The sequence below is a fragment of the Elaeis guineensis genome, chromosome 1 (genome assembly GCF_000442705.2).
Source record: "Elaeis guineensis isolate ETL-2024a chromosome 1, EG11, whole genome shotgun sequence".
NCBI classification, from domain to species: domain Eukaryota; kingdom Viridiplantae; phylum Streptophyta; class Magnoliopsida; order Arecales; family Arecaceae; genus Elaeis; species Elaeis guineensis.
In genome coordinates this window covers 11,540,232-11,562,862 of record NC_025993.2, presented here as the reverse complement: position 1 = coordinate 11,562,862, position 22,631 = coordinate 11,540,232, and the positions used below count along the sequence as shown (strand labels likewise).

Sequence of the window (22,631 nt, the reverse complement as noted above, 5' to 3'; positions counted from 1 at the left end):
TTTATGTAACAAAAATGTGTTCTTCCTCTTGTCTCTTATTGTTTGTATGTTATATCTTTTTTGTTGATGACGGGGGGGGGGAGATAAGCAATAAGCAAAAAAGCTTGACAAATAAGCAATTGGTAAAATATCTTGAACATGTCTCACAAAACTTGGGCATTTAAATCTAATTCAATGTTGTTAATACAATATTGTGATTATTAGTTACTTATGTTGCTCTGATACTTAGCTAATCATGCTCTGATAGGTACCCAAGTTGCCTTGATACATAACTTTTTAGCCCTAATATTCAATGCTCTTGTCAGTATTTAGTTTGTGATTGAGTTTCAAAATATTTTGCCAGTATCCTAATTCAGTTTCACTCAAAGAATACTTGCAAACTTGCTCTGATAACCTACATTTGTTCTTATATTGGCATGCTAGCAACACTAATCTAAAATCCTATTATAAAATGCATTGCCCTAGCAACTTAATTCTCTTACATTGATTGCTTCATTTGCTCATACTCAAAGTTTTGTCATAATCAAAAAAAAAAAAAGAAGATTATTGATCCAAGGATTGATTTTGGTAAATACAAAATATTTGAGTATAAATTTTGATACTAACGAGTTATTGAAGTGCATATTGAGAATGCTTGAAGAAGCTAAAATCACTCTCAAATAGATTCATGTGAATGCCAAAGATTGAACCTAAAGAAAGTAAATTTGGGAAGCCACACCAAGCGAAATCAAGTTGAGAAAGTCAAGAGCCATCATCAAGCTTCAAATAGCTGACTCTGGCATGCAATATTTACGTGGTACAATCTGTGAGTCGATTCTTATGAAGTGCAAGTCGACTCTCCCAAGCAAGATAGAGAGTTGAATTTTTCATCTGGAACTCGAGTTGATCCGAATTCTTCTTAAGTTGATCTCTTATCAACTTTAAGTCGATCCTCAATAGTCAAACCGGCTAGATTTTTCAAATAGGATCTCGAGTTGACTCTAACTTATCTCGAGTTGACTTTAAGTTAGCTCAAGTCAATCCTTATTTGATCCGAGTTAATTCGACTGTAGTTGATAACTCCAATGACTAGTTTGCAAAAGTTCAAAAATTATGTAGAATGACTCTAATAACTAGTTTTTGATCTCTAATATTAGAAACTAATTTTTAGATATTTTAAGATGGTTTAAAGGCTACCAAACATATTGAAAAACATAGAGGAAGAGAAAAATAAAGAGAAAATCTAAAGTGTATTAAGTGTGCATTCAAGAGAAGGCTACAACTTTCCAACCACCAAATTCTTCAAGCTTTCAAGTGATTTTTAGAAGAAGAAGAGAGCATTTAGTCAAAAGCTTTCTTGATAAATCTCACACAAACCTCAATGACTTTTCCATACCAATTCTTCTAGGCTATAGGGTATCAGAGTGGCTTATATTGTTTATTGGATCTGGCTAGCTAGGAACAGTTAAATTTTTTTAAGCTGCTTGTAGCTTGCCAGGTTTTGTGTTGGAGAGGGCCTCAGTCTAGGTAGCTGAGATTATCAATCCCCCACACTCAATAGAGATATGTTGATAGGTTGGGATACCTATGACTCCCCTTCTACTCCTTAAATATAGTGATGGATATTTATTATGTGAGAGCCCCCACCCCTGAGATTCCTTAAGATCAACTTCAATGGTAGTGTGATTGGTGGTATCTGTACTATTACATTTATCATTTGGGGTCCAAATGCAGGCTTGGTTATGGCGAGAGATAGTTGCCTTGTTGATTCCTCGGTGTCTACTACTGAGTTGACGGTAGCCTAAGCGGGCATCACCTATACACAGTAGACTCAGGAAGTGGATCAACTAATCATTGAGATAGACTCAGGCATGGCAGTTGGGTGGATCTAAAGTCAAGCAAACTTGACTCATTGCCATCCTCTTCTCCTTGATATTCGAAGAATCCTGATAGGATGCGACTCAGGATAATCAGGTGTATGTACTGAGAGGCAAACATCACGATAGATTGGGTTGTATCCTTTATCGCTCAGCATGTCATCGATTCATTATGGATTGATGCATTGGCTGCTCCAGTTGGTTTGGGAGACATTTTATTTTCTGATTTTATTGAATATATTCATAGTAGATTAGTATAATATATCTGCTTTCAATGAAGAAAAAGAAAAAAATGAGAAATGGGCTTAGAACATGGCTTTAGGCATTGAGGTCCATTATAGGTACACTATATGTTAGCATCAAAATTGAAATCTCATCATCGTACCAATTTAGTCTAAGCTCAAATGCCCAAGTTCAAACCTCGTATAACCAACCTCAAATTGGACCTATGGCATGCCCCAAATGCTCCACCTACTCCCTAAGATACTGGGTTTCAAGCTAAGCCTGGGCTTAGGATCCGATCAAACTTGAGCCAAAATTTTGAGCAAATCTTCTAGCCTAAGCCTGGCCCAAATTCCAAATAGGTCTAGGCCCGGCTCGACACTAGACCTAAATCCAAGAGATGCCTCTAGAAAGCTCCATACCATCCCTCTAACCTCACATCCTCTGGAGCCTGACTTCTCTTCTAATAAATCCATCCCCGAAGACAGCAATCTTTGGGACAAGCAATCAATCATCAGTCGGAGTGACAAATAAAGATGTTCTTCTTCATGGGAGGGTTGGAGCAGCAGACGGGGTGGTTGCTCAAGGAGAATGCTAGCCACTACATCCGATGCGGCTCTTACACCAACATGATGGAGTACGAGAAGGTGCTCGAGCTCTTCTCTTTAATTTTATCAAGATTATTTTATCTTCCACTCTCTTGATATCTATAAACTCATCTTTTAAACATTTATTTATAATAATTTATTGTGATAGCCCAAAACCTAGACCCAAGACCAAAACGAAAAAAAAAAAAAAACAGGGGATGAAACCGGGAAGAAGACTCCCGATAGGAGTCTTCTTCTCCGACGAAACCCAGGCAAAATCGGACTCCTAAGACCCCTGGGAGTCCTAGGATTTTCTATAAGAAGACCCCCTCTCTTTAGAATCGATCCATCAACTCTTTTCCCCTCTCTTTCTCTCCGATTTTCCCGAAATAAAGCCGCGGTCACCGTTTTGATTTCTCACCGTGACTGTCGCCGACGAGGTCACCGGAGGTCAAGATAAGCTTCCCTCCTTTTCTTCTCTTCCTTCCCTTCTTTCCGTGCTCCTGTGCGCGGCTGCCGGCGACGAGAGTCGCCGATTTCTGGTCGGGGAAAAAGACTCTGTTTTTTATCTATTTTTCTTGAAATTTCCGGCGTCGGCGATCGGAATTGATCGCCGGCCCCGCTCCTCCGTGATCGGGGGAGTGGCCCCCGTCGGCCGTCGGCCTCCGCCGCGGTGGCCGTGGCCTGAACGGCCCGGCAAAAGAGGGAACGCCGGTCCCCTGTTCCGGCGTGGGAAGAACTCAGAAAAAAAAAAAGAAGAAAAGAAGAAAAAGAAAAAGAAGAAAAAGAAAAGAAAAGGAAAGAAAAAGAAGAAAAAAAAAAAGAAAAAGAAGAAAAAGAAAAGAAAAGGAAAGAAAAAGAAGAAAAAAAGAAAAGAAGAAAAAGAAAAGAAAAGAAAATAATAATAATAATAATAATAAAATATATATATATAGATATATATATTTATATATATATATATGAACAAACAAGTAAGTAAATAAATAAATAAATCAATAAATAAAAAATTGAAATTGATGAGAGAGAGAGTTTCTCTCTCTTCTTTCAGTCTGAACCCTGATTTTCTCTCTCTGGAATTGGACTTTCTCTCTCTACTTTCTCTCCCTAGAATTTTCTCTCTCTAAAATATTTCTCTCTCTTGATGGATTCTTCTCTCTCTAAAGTTATTCCTCTAGGGTTAGCGTAGGGGAAGGCTTCATCTGATGATTCTGATCGAGTTTAGAGATGAGTCTGATTTTAAGCGAGATTTTGATTTTGGGATTTGTTAGATTTAATTTTGAATTAAAAATTAATATAAAAATATAATTTTGGATAATAGGCACGGAAGAATCTCCTAGAAGTTAGTCGATCTGTTTATTCAGTGCTCTGTGAAAGGTAAGTAATGAATCATCTTCTCGAGATATTCCATATTTATTCTGAAAATAAATAATTATTCTCTGAAATTATGCATGATTTATGAAATTATGTTTTGAAAGAAAAGTGCTTTTGAAATGTTATGGTATATCGATTTATGCACATGTTTAGTGAAAGATTTATGATATATATTGTGGTACTAAGTGTTTTGATATAGATCGGATTTATGCTCTCAGCCTAACTATGTTTCAGTGGGCCCCGCCAATGGGGATTATACGTTGGTACTTTGTGGACCCTGCCAGTGGGGGTTGTGCGCTGGTATTCTGTGGACCCTGCCAGTGGGGGTTGTACGCTGGTGTTTGTGGACCCTGTCAGTGGGGGTTGTGCGCTGGTATTTGTGAACCCTACCAGTGGGGGTTGTGCGCTGGTATTCTGTGGACCCCGCCAATGGGGGTTAAACGTTGGTCATAGTCAAGGCTGTTGAGTTACGAGTGTTTTGAATCGAATCGGATTTAAAATTATATTATATGTGAATATTTGAAATTATTGGATTTGCATTAAATCAGCATGAAATATACTTTTATGTTTATTTGCAGCATTATTCTTGAAAATTAAATAATATCTGAATATCTGGTAGAGATGCTTGTTACTTACTGGGCTGTCTAGCTCATTACCTTTCTTTCTATTTTTCAGATTCAGATAATTAATTTCGAGCGTGGGAAGAAATATTGGGACAGAGCTTTTAGAGACGAGATTTAGCATTGTCAACTTCATTGAACTTAGATCTATTGTTTTATTGTTAGCAAAAATTTTATTGGATGTAAGACATTTGATTTAATTACTTGAATTACAGTTGAATAATAATTATTTAAATTTATTCCGCTGCGATGCATTGATATCGTGATGAGATGCCTTGCATGCTTATGGAGAGAGTTCTTCATAAGTATGCGGCGGTTGCTGCGACCCTCGATCCACAAATCTCGGGTCGGGGGCGTGACATTTATACTCCATTTTTATTCGTATCTTTTCCGTGTACCAAAGTTTATGATATGTCCTGCTAACTTCTTTAGCTTTTTCTCATATCTACTTAGTCTTTTCTAGTCAAGTTATGTTAACCCTCCTAGTCATTGTATCTATTAATTCAATCAATGTGCCTATCAACGACCCAGTATTCCATGTTGCCAGCTATATACTTTTCTCGACTAGCTTTTTGACCGCATCAATCCATTAAAGTGTACGAACCATTTCCTATTTTCCATCATATTCAGGCATTGGGATGGCATGCCGCATCTGGAAACATCTTGGTGAAGCCTCTCTCCCTTTCCATTGCACCTAGGATCCAATGACGCACATATCGCTTGTAAGAAACACCCAATATCTTATAGAGAGAGAGAGAGAGAGAGAGAGAGAGAGAGAGAGAGAGAGAGAGAGATTCATGTTCATAGGATGTGACTATGATACCATGCTTGTTGTCAATCTTCATTGTTGTAGGTCTTAGTAACCTTAAGTGTTAATGGTTATACTATTGCAAGTCTTAGTAACGTGAGTGTTAATGGTTTTACTTTTCTTGTCATTAATGAGAGGCCATGATTTCGAGTCTTCCTCGGTGTATTCTCAAGATCTTACGCTAAGTAAATATAATATGACGGGATATTAGTTATTTATGTAATGTGGAGGACTCCCTAGATGGACCTCCTTGCTATCCTAAAATGAAGGAGCTGGCGAGACTCAAGTTTTTATACTTTGCTTGCCCGTTTGTAAGATGATTTTTTTGAATATGCTTTGAACTTGGTTTATTTCCTAGCCAAACCAAGTCCAAACAAACATTAAAATAGTAATTAATTCAATGGCAAAGAAAATTTTAAAGATTTTTAAAAATAGAAGGTCACAATTTTGTGCCCCTCCACCCTTCTTATGGATAAAGTCGGTGTTTCGTTACATCAATACTTAGAGGTGAGCATGGTCCAATTTGGACCGATTTCATGCTCAAACATAAGTCGAATCAGCCCTAAATGATTTGACATTTCTAGAAACCAAATCGGACTAATAGAAGAGTGAAACCAAACTAAACCAATATGATTTAAACGGTCTAGTTTGATTTGATTTATTATTATTATTTTTTTAAGAAGATTTGTTTTCTTTTCATATAAGAGTATTACTAAAAGAATTTATCAAGTAAAATGATTTAAATTGACACAAGATATTGTCACTCAACAAAATGAAATTCTTAAACAAACACCATCATTAAAAATTAAGATAAAGATCTCCAATACATTACAACAAAAATAAACAATCCATTAAGTAAGTCCCTTAGGGTTTAAGGTTAATCAACATAAAATCAATTGATAAACAACATCATAAATCTAGAATGTTTTTCTAATACATTAATACTCCAACATAAACAACATTCTAATCAAAATGATATTATTTTATTAAAGCCAATCCGATTCAGTTTGAGAACGGTTTTATTTATTGACAAATCTGAATCAATCCAAACCTGTTTTTTATATGTCAAAAATCAATCAAACAAAATCGAATAAAATTTTAAATTCGGTTTCACTGGTCTGATTGATTCAGATTTGGTTTTTGCTCACCCCTATCAATACTATAGTCTGTCTTGCTAGGTGTAGGTTTAAGTTCTCACAGGAAATGCGGTCCTACACTTATTATTTACATTCATTAAGTTAGCAACTATGAAGCAAGGGGGAAGTGAGGAATGATAGCAATGTTTTCATTTATTGAGATTGAGACTAATGTTTATAGGGTGGGGCAGTTTTTGACATCGCTGCTACTCAGGCTAGCTAGTGGGGTTGCGTAAAGGTACTCTGGACCTAAACCAACCTGATCCTATTTTAAGCTAAATTTGAGTTGGTCTGGGTTAGTTCTAGTCAAGCTATGCCACATTAAGAGATCATATGAATTTAAATATACTCAAAATAGGAAAGATTGAGTACTATTTATATATTTATATATTTATTGGGTTTGGCTGAGCTGGGTTGGGTTCGGGTTAAGTTTGAGTATGATTCAAAGGTTAATCCTAACCAAATCTTATATAAAAATGAGTTGGTATTTCCGAAGCCAAGGCTAATCTAAATTTATAACTAAAATCACAATCCAATTCTAACATGTGGGTACATGTTGAACTCAACACAAACTGTACTACTAGTCCTTTTCTTGTGCAAGCTTATTCAGGTGATCTGGCTTGAGTCTGTCCTCTGAAATCTCAGCTGCAAAAATATTTGAAGTCATTGCATTTAGAGGGTGTTTGGTTGGGAGAGGTGGGGGTCTGAAATCGGAATCGGAATAGGTGACTCTTATTCCAACCGTTTAGTTAAGAAGAGTCCCATTTCAATTCCAATTCCAGAATAGAATGAAAATGACTCAATCTATATAAAACTCAATCCTTACTCTCCTTTATAAATTCAAATTTTTATTTCAATTCTGATTTCGATTTCTATTTCAACCACGAAACAGCCATTCTGATTCTGATTCTAAGCTATTTCGATTTTCATTCCTATTTCAATTTCGGTTAAGAACCAAACACCCCTTTAATATTTGTTGTGCAGCTCTATGCCTCATCCTGAAGGCTGGTTTATATGGAAGGAGAATCTCATCCCTGTTGTCTTGATTTATTGAAATCTACCATGCATCCAACACAGAGAAATGGAAGATGATAACTAAGTCCACATAGCAAATTCCATTGGGACGCTTTCCAGTTCCGCGTTGAACTTGAGAGGGCTGGTTGATCAAAAATGGCTGTCCATATGTATATGGTGGGATGGTCGTGATTGCATGGGCCCATACAACATATGCAGCAATGACAAAAATGGATTATTGTGACTAGTCATCAAGTAGGGCTCCGACAATAAGGTTGGGTTGTATCTTTTGCGTAAAAGAATGATTGATCTACTTTGTGATGTTAGATCGCACTTCGCACAGATCTCAAAGTATTTCAAATCTTTTCATCCATTCATCTGTGTAGATCTTGAAGCAACCATTATGTGAGCCAACAGTTGATTCTCACCAAGGATGGTGAATCCTTCTTTGCACCAAAGATACAACCCTGTCCTCCATCACTATCTCCAATCTCTTAAGTGGAATTGGTATGATAATACCATGTATCCTTTCTAATTTTAAATAGATGATACTATTACCGTCATTGCCAATAATTTGGTAAGAAAAAGTAATGCTGCCTCATGCATGTCTTCATCGATGGTAATTCTAAACATTCGTTTTAAAAAGTTCGAACCTGACAGCAACATTGTTCGTTTTGTAATGAAAGAATAATTTCAATCTTTGAATGTTGTCCCTCTTACTGGTGCTGGTTAAGAGAGAAAAGTTGCAAGCTTCTTGCCTCTTTGATGCTAGTCTTCCTAGGAAATCGTAGTCCCAGCCAGGAATCTTTAGAGTGAAATGTTTTGATTTTTGTTTTGATGTACATGTAATAGATTCTATTTTTGCTTGGTTTCTGATCTCTTGGATTCCCTAGCACTAAAAAAACCTAGCATTGTTTGCTCCTTTTCTTCATTTCTTTGTACTGTTTTTGTTCTCTTGAGGAATGCAGGTGGGCATAAAGAAGCAAGTGTTATGTTTCCCCCTTTTTCATCATCCTCGTTGGAGCTTCTCCAAAATGTTTCTTGCAGCTTTAATAGTTGAAGATGATATTCCTTGCTTCTAATCATCCAAAAAATTATTCCTTGCTTCTAAGCAAGCCAGGCCACTACTCCAAGCAAGCGATGGTTCCATGATCATGGTCTCCTATTAATTCAGTTATTTTATAGATTTAATTCATGTGCTCAACATATTCTAGTAAGTAGCTAACATATTTCTAGGTCCAAGCCCTAAACTTCTGAGAAGTTCTATATATATCATGTAGACTTTTACGTACATATCAAGCTTTTGCAACCATAAATCTTGATATGCTTAATTAGCTGGTGCAGGAAAAAAGAAGGCTAGTTGGATCTTCATTCCACGGATAACAGTAAATTTTTCTAATCACCCAGCTTTCATTTTGATATTCCAACTTTGAAACTTATTATATAGTTTGCCTGTTTCTTAATTCAAAAGTTTCGAGTTATTTTTTTCAGTAGGTTTTTGGTTATCAAAGAGGGGAATTTCAAAAATGAAATTTCCTAGCTTATATAAGAAATTTTGAAAAATCCGGAACTTGAAATGTCCTATTATTTAATGTTATGATATATTAATTTCAGAAATATAAATATCACATGTTTTGCGGTTCATTCAAATTCACCCTAGGGGCCTGTTCTCTTACGAGAGTTAATTGCGTGCCATTTTGTCGGATAGATATCTGCCGGGCTATCAAAGCTTGTATAAATTTGCATGCTGATGAAATATATGAATTTGTAGATTGTGACATATGATGGAGAGAAAATCCAGCAATCGTACAGCGGATACAACCACACAGCATCCACCAATAGCAAGCACGGCGACATCTTCTCCCACCTGCGACAACAAGGCTGATCTGCCCTCATTGATCAACCGAGTGAGGAAGAATGTGAATGACGTAGGCCCAGAACAAAATCCTCTTGGCCCACGCACCATCTTTGAGATCCCAGCACACATTCGGCGTTTGGATCCCCTGGCCTACGAGCCAGCTCTTGTCCCCATCGGCCCCTTTCATCATGTCCTGCAGCCAGAATCTGCTACCTGGGAGCATAAGTGGAGGTGCGTGCGCTACCTTCTCTCACGTCACCCCAAAATCCAGAGTGAGCTACTGGACAAGTGCTTGTGTGAATTGATGGAATTAGATAAGCGTGTCCGAAGTTGCTACTCCAAGAAATTCTTACTGAGTGCCCAAGATATGGCAGAGATAATGTTGCTTGATGGATGCTTCATCATCCATCTCTTGCTAGAGCATGCAAACAAGGAGAAAGAGGAGCATGAGAAAAAGGAGGTGCATGAAAAAATGGGAAAGGAGAAGAGGAAAGAGGAGCAAGCAAGTGATGTTGGCAGTAGAAAAAGAATGCTCAGTGGCAAGAAAGAGAACGAAGATTTGGAGGCATTTTTGTCCGAGCAAGAGATGGTGAAATTAGAGATCAAGAAGGACCATGAGGAGGTTAAGGGCCCTTTCGACGCAGGGCCATTCACAGTTAAGGTGGCATTGTATGACCTGCTGAAGTTTGAGAATCAAATACCTTTCTTTATCATCATGACCTTATATGATCTACTCAGAATCCCCAAGGACAGCGACATCAGTCTTCCGCAACGCGTGCTTGATCTCTTTTGTAACATCCAACCCAGCGAATCAAAATCGTTTGAGACACCATCCATAGATTCGAATTCGATCCACCATCTGCTCCATCTATTCCATTCATCTCGCACGTTCTTTAATATTTCATCAAAAGAACGAGAGTATACACCTGGATGCGGTCCGTTCCATCTATTCCTTCCATCTCCTACAGGCAATTCATCACAAGAACAACAGAATACACATAGACGCGAGTGGATTCCTAGTGCAACGGAGCTCAGACAGGCTGGTGTCCAGTTCAGGAAGAAGAAAAAGGGAGACAATTTCTTGGACATAACATTCTATAACGGACGGATGAAGATAACGCCGTTGTGGGTCACTGACCACACCTGCTCCCTCTTCCGCAACCTCATAGCTTTTGAGCAATGATCCGCTGACGTCAAGGCCTATGTCACAACCTATGCAGTTTTTATGGACTGCATCATCGATGAAGCCCAGGATGCACAGTTACTCCATTTGAAAGGTATTGTGGTAAATAGGCTGAGCACCGATAAGGCTCTAGCAGATCTCTTCAATAAGTTGTGCATTCAGATACATTATTCTCCTGATGTGGACTACCTTGGAAAGCTGTTAATGGAGGTGAACAAATATTATAACTCCAAAATTCATAAATGGAGGGCTGTTTTAAAGCGGGACTATTTTAGCAATCCATGGGTTATTGCTTCGGTGATAGCGGCGGTCTTGCTCCTGCTGCTGACCATCGAGCAAGCAGTTTTTGCTGGCTTTTCCTATTTGCGCCCTCCAAAGGGGTCATGATGATTTAGCCCAACTATTTTTTTGCCTTAGTGTGAAATACATTGGAGTGTGTGGCTTTGATCAAGGATGGCAGGTCCTTATTTGTCTATTATATATATAAACTATTGTGGATGCAAATTTGATGGTTCTAGCTCTCGAGATTAATATTCAATTTTTAGTCCAAATTATTTTCTGCTCAGTTGTGTTTAAAACTCTCCAATAAATAGCTCTAGTTTGAAATTTAGGTGCATTTGTTTCACCATAAAGACACCCATTAGTGGCTATATTATTTTTTTCGGTGATAAGTTATATTACTTATTTAATAGATATCATGTTCAAGGTATTTGCACTTGGGATTGTTTTTTGATTTGCACCTAACAAGTTTTCGTATACGGCATCATAAATGATATGGGAAACAATTCACAAAATAATGATGCATGCAATCTCTACAATTAAAGCATGAAAAGAAAAGGTAATTGCCTAATTGATCTAAATCATACTCGATCATGAGAGAATATTGGTATACAAATGATAGTTAGGGGCTATTGCTTGGAACAATAATAAAAACTTTAGACCAACAAGTATAATAGCACAAAATCAAGTCATGTGTTAGCTATCTTGTGCAGGAAAGAGTGTAATTTAGATATACTGTTTGGTAGAAATAAAGAATTTAGACATGATAAACTTTGCTCTGGTGCCGCCTTAATTGCATGGACTTGAGCATCTAGCTGTTGCACGAATGGGTTTATACTAAATCAGTATTGGATTTCTTTGTTCTCTTCAGTTTTGTTATATAATTAGCCATATAAAGAAAACTCATTTTTTGTGTTGCTTATACTTATATCAATTGCACACGCTTATTGTACAAAAAAAAAAATAAAAAATAAAAAAATAAACATGCTTATCATAGTCGCTATCCTTGCGCTTTTTCTCTCTTCACTGACTCCCAATATTAAATACCAAATTTTAAACACATGCATCCCATATATCACATTCTAGTCAATTATAAAATGGATTTCTATAATTAATTAAATAAAGCTAGAATCCTGCATGCACGGTACCCATGCTCTCTTTATTTTTTCTTAATTGGTAGGGCCGGGTGAGGAGAGGATGGGGAAGGTTTTGCGGTTCATTTTTTTTTGTCTCTCTCGTCACATCATATGAGGGACCAGAAAAACTAAGATCAGGAAAGTAGAGAAGCGGGCTTACTTTTAATATTTTTTACTAAAGTGGAACATGGCTTTCGGCATTGAGGGCCGTTATAGATATACTGTATGTTAGCATCCAAATGGAAATCTCATCATCGTCCCAATTTATTTTAAGCTCCGCTGATGCCCAAGTTCGAACCTAGCCCCTCAAACTGGGCCTATGACATGCCTAAATTCTCCACTGGCTGCCCAAGACATCCAAATGTAAGAGTAATTCTTTGTGCACCGCATGCAGTGCAACAAAAATGCACCATCCTATTTTATTGGGCATGTAGCCATCGCCTTCTAATACAGATTTAATACTTACACTTCTGTATTTTCGTTTGAAATTTTGAATGATAAAAATGCCCATCTTCTTTTGAAAAATTATGATATCTTCTGATCATATTATAACATTCCACGATCAAATTATAACTTCTTGTACAATAGGAAGTCATAATTTTTTTTTAGAAATCATAAAGAGAAAATGACATTTTGTCATTGCAAATTTATGAAATTTTAAATGATAAAAATATCCTATACTTTTTTATGACATCCTATAACCAAATTATGACTTATTATTGTATAGAAAATCTTTGACTGCAGGATGTCATAATATAGCCACAGAATGCCATAATTCTTTCAAAAAAATAGAAATATTTTTATCATTCAAAATTTTAAATGAAAAAATGGAATTATAAGTATTAAATGTACGTTGAAAAATGATGGCCATATGGTCCAATCAGGTAGAACGGTATATTTTTATTACATCGCATGCAGTGCATAAAAATTTTCTCTAAAAGATCTGTGCAGACTTGAGATGGATTTGGAGAAAATCTTCTAGCCTAGGCCTAGCCCAATTTCCCAAAAAAAAAAAGATCCGGCTTGATTGCAGACCTAAATCTAAGAGAGGTCTCTAAGAAGCTCCAATACCATCCTTCTAACCTCACCTCCTCTGGAGTCCACCTTCTCTTTTAACAGGTACATTTTCGAAGGCAGCAGCCTTGGAGACCAAATTAATCAGCCGCAGCAATAGAGAAAGATGTTTTGGGAAAAAAAAGGGAGGAACAAGGGACATCTACGTTAAGAGTGAATTATGTCAGTATTTCTTCCTGTGATGTAGATTTGAAATAACACTGTTGTTTTGGAGCAATATTTTAGTCATGCATCATTACCAAGGTTTAAACTCCGAACCTCCTCCAAGTGCAAGCTCCTAAGAAAATAGTGGCAACCAAGCAAGCTAGTTTTTGGCTAGCAATGTTGCAATTTTATTCCATGACTGTGTGATGATCATTAATACTCACAAAGGAAAAGGGTTTGTTCAATCATAATAACCTATTATCATGCCATTTATGTGTGCTGTATTTAGAAATGCACTAGTATCAGGCCTCTCCTTGGACTATTTTCAAGAGTCAAATATCCATGCAAGTTGCTAATTAGGAAGGAGGGGAATGAAGTGTTGGATTTGTGTCCTAAAAGTCAATTGTTGGCTGACACATTATATATTTGTAGGGTCTAAATTTGTACTTGTAATATTTTTATTATAAATAAAGAGCATTTTCTTTCCAATCATACTTATGTGTCCAAGATTTATCCTAAAAATTAACAAAGACGATTTTTGTATATTCTTAAAGAGTTAAGAATTTGAGACATACATTAATTAGTGGTTAATTTCTAAATGCATCCGATCAAGGAATCATCATGGAGGACAGTGATCAATCTATTTGAGATCGGTGTACGGTTCATCTCCTTTGTTGGCAGATGAGTCATGAGTTTGCAGTGTAGAGACAGTGGAGTGAAAGTGCATGTGGTTGTTAGAGAACAACTTGCACTGAGCATGACCAACACGAGAACCACATGGATGTCTACTCACTCGTCAGTGGTCTTCTCGATGCTGCAGTGGTATGAGTGGTCCTTTGACCTGCGGTGATATTGACTATTTACAACGAGGCTACTGAGTTTGATTGCACGTTTCTTTGGTCCCTCGTCATTCGGATCCTTGCTGTGTATGTTGGCTTCAGTAGGTTCAGATTCGCTATTTGGAGTAGGATGCACCTACATGAAATTTATCGACCTTGGTAGAAAAAGAGAAGTCCTATGTGATTTGCAAGATTAAGTTCAGAAAGTCTTTGGCCAAAACAAGTATGAATATTGAAAAAGAGTTTCCATGGGATTAACAAATGAACTCGAGTCGAGCCAATCTTACATAAGACTGACGATGGGGTTTGACGAGTTCTCCATGACCTCCGTCAAATTAAAACTCACGATAGAAGGACTAAATCATACGATAACTACATCTAGGGATTCGTATTTTCATTCTACTGGGTTGCCACTACATACTGCTAAGTGTCACTGGTGGATTGTGAGAATCATCGGACGTCATCTTGATGATCGATGGCCCTCAAAGGGTAAAATTGAAAATATTTCAATCCATCGAAAAGAGTTTCGATGATATTGTGATAGAGATCATAATATATCTCACTACCAGATAGAATGAAATCATGGGGTCACACGTTAAGAGATTTAATCTCAAATTTGCCAATTGGGCTTATGAAGTTCTAATTGAATTAAGGTTTATTTGAAACTCTATTAGGTTTATGAGAATCATGCTAGCACATGGTTAAACCTAATTCTTCTCGGAACTTTGATTTGATCAAGTCCATAGCCTTGAACCTAACCTAAATTTATTTGAATTTAATTAGGCTCATAATTATAAGTCCAAGAAGATTTAATTAAGTCAATTAATTGACATAATTATCCTAACATTATCTCTTCCATATCTCTTAATTATCTCTAAGTATGCATGTAGAATAGATGGAAGAATAGATGGCGTAATTTTTTTTTTTGAAAATTATTGAGCGCTATATCCTAGAGGGGCCCACCCCCTCTTATGTGTCATGGCGTGAAGGAGAGAGGGTGGGGTCCATGCCCCATCTCTTATGGTTGGAGATCCCTTTGTGGGGCGCCAAGAGTTGGCATCCCAACCACTTGACATGTATTCCATGGATGGCTATTGTACATGCTTAAAAGGGCTAATTAATTACCTTTTATATCTGATTTTATTTAACATAAATCATATTTAAAAGGTAGAAAATTCTTATGAGATAAAGATCTATCTTTTTAAGATAATAGGGTTCCTAATATGTGTCAGGGCTTATGTCTATTTAAAGAGGGATCTCTAGGGTTTCTTAGTATTGATTTTTCATCAAAAAAACCTTTCCTCTCTCCATCTCCATGCCTCCTCTCTCTCATATTCTTCTTTTTCATGCCCAAAGGTTGGGTGTTCTCTCTTCCACACACCTAGAAGGAGTTCTGGTGACTTAGAGATCAAGGATCGAGGAGAAGAAGAAGAAGGCTGCAGATCAAAGAGTTGATCTCTCAATTAAGATCAAAAGAGTTGATCAAAGTCCTCAAGGCTAAGTTTTTTCTTGAAAAGAAGAATTTTCTACGAGAAAAAAGTTCGAGATTGATCCTGATGGATACCCGTAGAGGTCGGACATATGTGCGGCTCCATCTTCTACGAATCCGAGATCATCTGAAGCAGTGAATTTCTACCCATGCAAAGGTAATGAGATATGATCTCATATTTTTCTTAAAATTTAGATTAATTATATGTATTTTCTTCTAGGTTTAGATCTGATATCTTGTATATGGGGTTAAAAAGTTTAACTCGATTTATTTTTCGCTACATGTTTTCAAAATTTTAAAATCTACACATGCTGCCTACCCTATTTTTTATTAGTGGTATCAGAGCCAAATTTTTTTGAAAACACATATAACCTATTTTTTAGATTAGATATGAAAGTTTTAATGATTTAAAATTAATTTTGTATTGATATAAGGTTGTCCTGGTATAGGGTTTACCTCCTATACTGTAAAGATTGTCCAAGCACGAGATTGATTGATTTTGAAAATTATTTTTGAAATAATTAAATCAAATCTTTTAGATCTAAAAATTAATATTTATGATATGTTTATTTTTTATTTAGATCTAAAATTAGAATGATTAAAAGTTCACATCAAACTGGTATAAGGTTGTCCTAATATAGGGTTTACCCCTTATATTGTAAAGGTTGTTCTAGTTTGATGTGAATCAATTTTTGAAAAGATACTTTCAAAATATTTTAATCATTATTTTAGATCTAATTTTATATATATTTGATGTGTGTAAATTTAGTTTTAGATCTAAAATTAATGTATTTGTGATGTATATTTAATTTAGATCTGAAACTACATATATTCGATATATGAAACTAGATTTAGATCTGAAACTGTTTCAAGATCATAAGTCATTAATAGCATACAATGAAATATAATCTAAAATTATTTTTAGATCTAAAATTAAATTGTTACATATGGGTATGGGTTGAATAAATTAGGTCTAAGTGATCAAACTACAATTAGGGTCTAATTGATTAGATCTGGCTAAAACCTATTTTTTAATTTTGAGCAGTTGATTAAACCTAATCGATGGATGATTAGGATTAGATCAAAGGGGTTCAAAGTCAACTTTAATTATAGTTGGTTATATCGAGTCACATTTGGATGTGAGTTGACTCAAGACCAAAATTTGGCTCAATGGCTCGAGCACGTTTCAATAGGTTAATCTAATCGATTCTAATCGATCAATTTGGTGTCTAAGACAAGTACTTAGATGATGGTTATTTAATTAGTTCTGTTGTCTGACCTGATCAATTTTGATTGGTGTCTAAGAAAAGCAACGAAGGGACCCCCATGCATCTTAACTTACCTGGCTATATTGGGAGATTTAGTTTCGTATTAGGTTACTTGTTGACTCGAGTTCACCTATACCAGCTAGACTGGTTAGACATATTGATGTGCTAATCTAATTTAATCAGTCGGATATCAGATCTGCTGATTTAAAAGAGATCTAAATCCAAATTTTCTCATTAAATATTAAGTCTAGAGGTCTTCCATCATTGTAGAGATGCGGGTGCCTTCCTGGCGTTGATCATTTTCGATTGGTTATAGTGGTTCGATTGCATTAAAAAGGTACAACCACTCTATTGATATGTGATATCTCAGGGTAAAGATGGGGTTGGGCCTAATAACTGTTAGGTGAGAGTCTCAATAACGACTTTGCACCTGCTGGTGAACGATGTGTTTGACTTAACTAAAGAATGTGTCAATAACTGTTAGGTGAGGTCACAGGACTTAGAGACCTAGCCCGCTGCATCTTGCTTAGTGAAGCAATGGATAAAGTGTTGTCCACTCATCGGTCTATACTCACCAATAACTGTTAGGTGAGGTGTATATAGATTAATGAGACTGCAGTACGCACTTGAAATCGATCACGTATAGATTTTCGTTTCTCCACCTGAGGAGTGTGGGAGATTCAAAAAAATAGTGAGAGTTTTTTATTTATTTTTAAAATTTTTAAAATAAATAATATTATAAATATAAAATTTAATTAGAAACTGTTCTCTCTACAGATAACCATATCAAGTTCAAACTCTTTAGTTTGAATCCTCGATACAAATAGGTTGACCGGCATCAATTACAAAGACTGGCTCTGAAATTTAAGAATTGTTCTCAATTTTGAAAAGCTCACCCATGTCCTCGATCAGGAAGCATCTGAGTTACCTGCTTGTCCATCTGCTGATAAACGAGCTACACTTGAGAAGTGGATGGACGAAGATAATAAAGTAAAGTGCTACATCTTAGCATCCATGTCCAATGATCTTCAGCAATAGCATGAAGACATGAGGACTGCAAAGAAATGCTAGTTCACCTGCAAGAGTTGTATAGTGAACAGAGTCGCATAGCTCGTTTTGAAATCTTTCAGAGACTTTTCAGAGCAAAGATGCGTGATGGGCAGGCCGTTAGTGATCATTGTTTGATAATGATCAAGGACATAGAGGAGTTTCAGAAGCTCGATATGAACTTGGACAAAGAACTGCAGGTGGATCTGATCTTCCAGTCTCTTCCTGACTCATATGGACAGTTTATTATGAACTACCATATGAATAAGATTGATGCTACTTTGTCAGGGTTTTTGAATATGCTGGTGACTGCAGAGGGCACCTTGAAAAGTTCAAGGGGCATAGTTCTGGCTGTGGAGCGAGCTTCCTCCAAAAGGAAGTCTTCTTTCAAGAAGAAGAAAAAATCCACAAAGAAGCAAAAGAATGAGGTCAAGCCTAAGAAACAGGTTCTGAAGAAGGCCGACGATAAAGAAAAATATTTTTATTGCAATGTCGAAGGCCATTAGAGAAAGAACTATCCAGCCTACCTGACAACTGTCAAGAACAGAAAGAAGGATGGGCCTTCTGAAGGTACGTCTGAATTGCTTGTTATAAAAACTAACCTCGCGATTTTCTCTTCTTCTAGTTGGGTTCTTGATTCTGATTCAAGTGCTCATTTGTGTACTTTAATGCAGAGTCTTGAAGAAGTTAGGGGGCTGAGGGAAAGCGAGATCACTCTTCAAGTCGGCAATGGAGCAAGAGTTACTGTTGTAGCCATTGAAACCTACTCTCTGCGACTACCGTTAGGATTTAGTTTATTTTTGAAAGACTGTTATTTTGTACCTGTAGCCAGTAGAAATTTGATTTCTATCTCTGTGCTGGCATAGGATAATTATAATTTCCATTTCAATAAAGACATGTTCTCTATTTATTTTGAAAATAAACTTGTGGCACGTGTTTTCTTGATTGACGGTCTTTACTATTTGCATACCGATGTAAGTGTAAATATTAACGAGCAAATTGTGAATGCCATAGGGTCTAAGAGATCTAGAGATAAGATCAGCCAAAAGTATCTGTGGCACCTTAGGCTGGGCCATATTGGAGAGGACAGACTCAACAAATTGGAGAAAGATGATCTTTTTAGACTATTAACTTTCGAGTCTTATCCAGTCTGTGAATCATGTCTTCAAGAAAAAATGGCCAAGCTGCCTTTTATGGGACAAGGGGAAATGGCCACTGAGATATTAGCCCTGGTACATACTAACGTGTGTGGTCCATTTGATGTAGAAGCTAGGGATAGCTATATCTACTTCATAACTTTTACTAATGATTATTCACAGTATGATTTTGTGTATCTGATGTACCAAAAATCTGAAGCCTTTGAAAAGTTTATAGAATTCAGACATGAAGTAGAAAAACAGATCGAAATATCTATAAATGTTCTTCAACCAGATCGAGGAGAGGAATATCTTAGTGGAGAATTTCGGGCCTATCTCAAGAAAAATGGCATAGTCTCACAATGGACACCTCCAAGGACACCTCAACTCAATGAGATATCTGAGAGGAGGAATCAAACTCTATTGGATATGATTCAGTCCATGATGAGCTTCACAGATCTTTTTGATTTTTTTTAGGGATATACATTGCTGTCTACAATTCATCTCTTGAATCAGGTTCCCTCTAAATCCGTTCCTACCACACCATATGAGTTATGGCATGGTAAGAAACCAACTCTTGGGTACCTCAAAATTTAGGGATGTCCGGCCTATGTCAAAAGATAGCAGGCGGACAAGTTAGAGGCTAGGTCCTTTAGGGCTCATTTTATAGGGCATCCTAAGAAAACCATGGAATACTACTTCTATATTTCTGAGGATCACAATATGATTGTGAGCCATCATGCCGTATTTTTGGAAAAAGAGTTTATCCAAGATGGAGGTAGTGAGAGGAAGATTGAGCTCAAAGAGAAAATCTCTGAAGAGCATCGAGTCTGAGAACTTAAACCCAGTAACGAGCCAGTAGATGTGATACCTCCTCCACCTCGTAGATCAAGTAGGGTCTCCCGTCCTATTGAAAGATACTTAGGTATTCTTATAGAGAATTTAGAAGAAGCATTCCTTATGGGAGATAGGGACATTAGGAATGATCTCAAAATCAACGATGAGGTAATATTAGATGTAGACTCTGAGAAATAGATGGAAGCAATGAAGTCAGAAATTGACTCCATACATTCTAACCAGGTTTGATCCTTAGTAGATCCATCTGAAGGTACTGTACCTATGGGTGTAAATGAATTTACAAAAAGAAGATTGGACCGGATGATAAGGTAGAGACCTATAAGGCAAGGCTAGTTGTGAAAGATTATAGTCAACGTAAAGGCATCGATTATCATGAAACCTTTTCTCCCGTAGCCATGCTGAAATCCATCCATACTCCGCTTGCTATAGCAGTATTTCATGATTATAAAATTTGACAGATGGATGTAAAAACTATTTTTCTAAATGGATATCTTGAGGAAGATATCTATATGGAGTAGCCTCTGGATTTCATGTCCAGTGATAATGATCACAAGGTCTGCAAGCTGCAAAAGTCCATATATGGACTCAAGCAAGCATCTCGGAGTTGGAACACTCGCTTCAATGATGTGATCAAAATATTTGATTTTATCAAAAATGAGGAGGAGCCATGTATATATAAAAAGATCAATGGCAGCGCTGTCACATTCCTCGTATTGTACGTGGATGACATCCTCCTGATTGAGAATGATATTTTCATGCTGACATCGGTCAAAATATGGTTGTTGAAAGAGTTCGCCATGAAAGATCTAGAAGAAGCTTCTTATATTCTTGGTATAAAAGTCTATAGAGATAGATCTAAGAGAATGATAGGACTCTCACAGCATATGTACATAGAGGAAGTGCTGAAGAAATTTAGCATGAAAAACTCTAAGAGGGCTCTTTTGCCCGTTAGACATAGCATTCATCTCTCTAAGAAGATGTGTCCAAACACACCTGAGAAAATCCAGCGCATGAGCAAGATCCCTTATGCTTCGATAATAGAGAGCCTCATGTATACCATGTTATGTACATATTCTGATATAGCACTTATCGTGAGTATCACGAGCAGATATCAGGCAAATCCAGATGAAGAACACTGGATTGCTGTTAAAAATATCCTTAAGTACTTGAGAAGGACTAAGGATTTAATGTTGGTCTTCGGTGGAGGATTGGAGCTGAAAGTTGAGGGATACATCGATTCAGACTTTATGGCTTATGTCAATGATAGAAAGTCTACATCGGGATGTATTTTTTTGTGTAATGATGGTGCTGTTAGCTGGAAGAGTTTCAAGCAGCAATCATTATAGATTTTATCATGGAAGCCGAGTACATCGCCGTCTCTGAAGCTACTAAGAAAGCCTTTTGGTTCAAGAAGTTCGTTGCAAAGCTGGGTGTGATGCCATCAGATGCCATTGCACTGCACTGTGATAACAACGACGCCATAGCCCTTGCTAAGGAGCTCAGGTCTCACTAAAAGTCCAAACACATAGAGCGACGATTTCACATCATACACGAATATCTCGAGAAGAAGTTTGTCGAGGTGCAGAGAGTTGACTCCATGCTAAATGTAGCGGACCCGCGAACCAAACCTCTCAGCCAACAGAAGACCGAAGCTCATCTTGAGAAGCTGGGTCTAAGATATATGGCCAATTGGCTTTAGGTCAAGTGGAAGTTTGTTAGATTTGTGTCCTAGAAGCCAATTGTTGGCTGACATATTATGTATTTTCAGGATCTAAATTTGCACTTGTAATACTTTCATTATAAATAAAGGGCTTTTTCTTTCCAATCATGCTTATGTGTTCATGATTTGTCCTAGAAATTAACAAAGATAATTTTTGTATATTCTTAAAGAGTTAAAAACTTGAGACATACATTAATTAGTGGTTAATTTCTAAATGCTCCCGATCAAGAGATTATCACGGAGGACAGTGATCAATCCATTTGAGATTGGTGCACGGTTCATCTCCCTTGTGGGCAGATGAGTCTTGGGTCTGCAGTATAGAGACACTGGGGTGAAGGTGCAGATGGTTGTTAGAGAACAACTTGTACTGAGAGTGATCAACACGAGAACCACATGGATGTCTACTCACTCGTCAGTGGTCTTCTCAATGCTGTAGTGGTATGAGTGGTCCTTTGACCTACGATGATATTGGCTATTCGCAGTGAGGCTACTGAGTTTGACTGCACCTTCCATTGGTCCCTAGCCATTCGGGTCCTTGCTTTGTATGTTGGCTTCAGTAGGTTTAGGTTCTCTGTTTGGAGTAGGATGTACCTACATGAAATTTATCGACTTTGGTAGAAAAGGAGAAGTCCTATGTGATTTGCGAGATTGAGTTCAGAAAGTCTTTGGCCAAAGTAAGTATGAATACTAAAAAAAAATTTTTATGAGATTCACAAATGAACTCGAGTCGAGCCAATTTTACATAAGACTGACGATGGGGTTTGACGAGTTCTCCATGACCTCTGTCAAGTCGGGACTCACGATAGAAGGACTAAATCATACGACAACTGCACCTAGGGATTCGTATTTTCATTCTACTGGATCGTTACTACATACTGCTAGGTGTCACTAGTGGATTGTGAGACTCATCAGGCATCATCTTGATGATCGATGGCCCTCGAAGGGTAGAATTAAAAATGTTCCAATCCATCGAAAAGAGCTTCAAT

General features: G+C 37.1%; 1 pseudogene; it reads left to right on the top strand.

Moving 5' to 3' along the window:
• Window positions 1–9,398: 9,398 nt before the first annotated feature.
• On the top strand, window positions 9,399–11,110 carry LOC140855654 (UPF0481 protein At3g47200-like; annotated as a pseudogene).
• The last annotated feature ends 11,521 nt before the right edge of the window (window positions 11,111–22,631 follow it).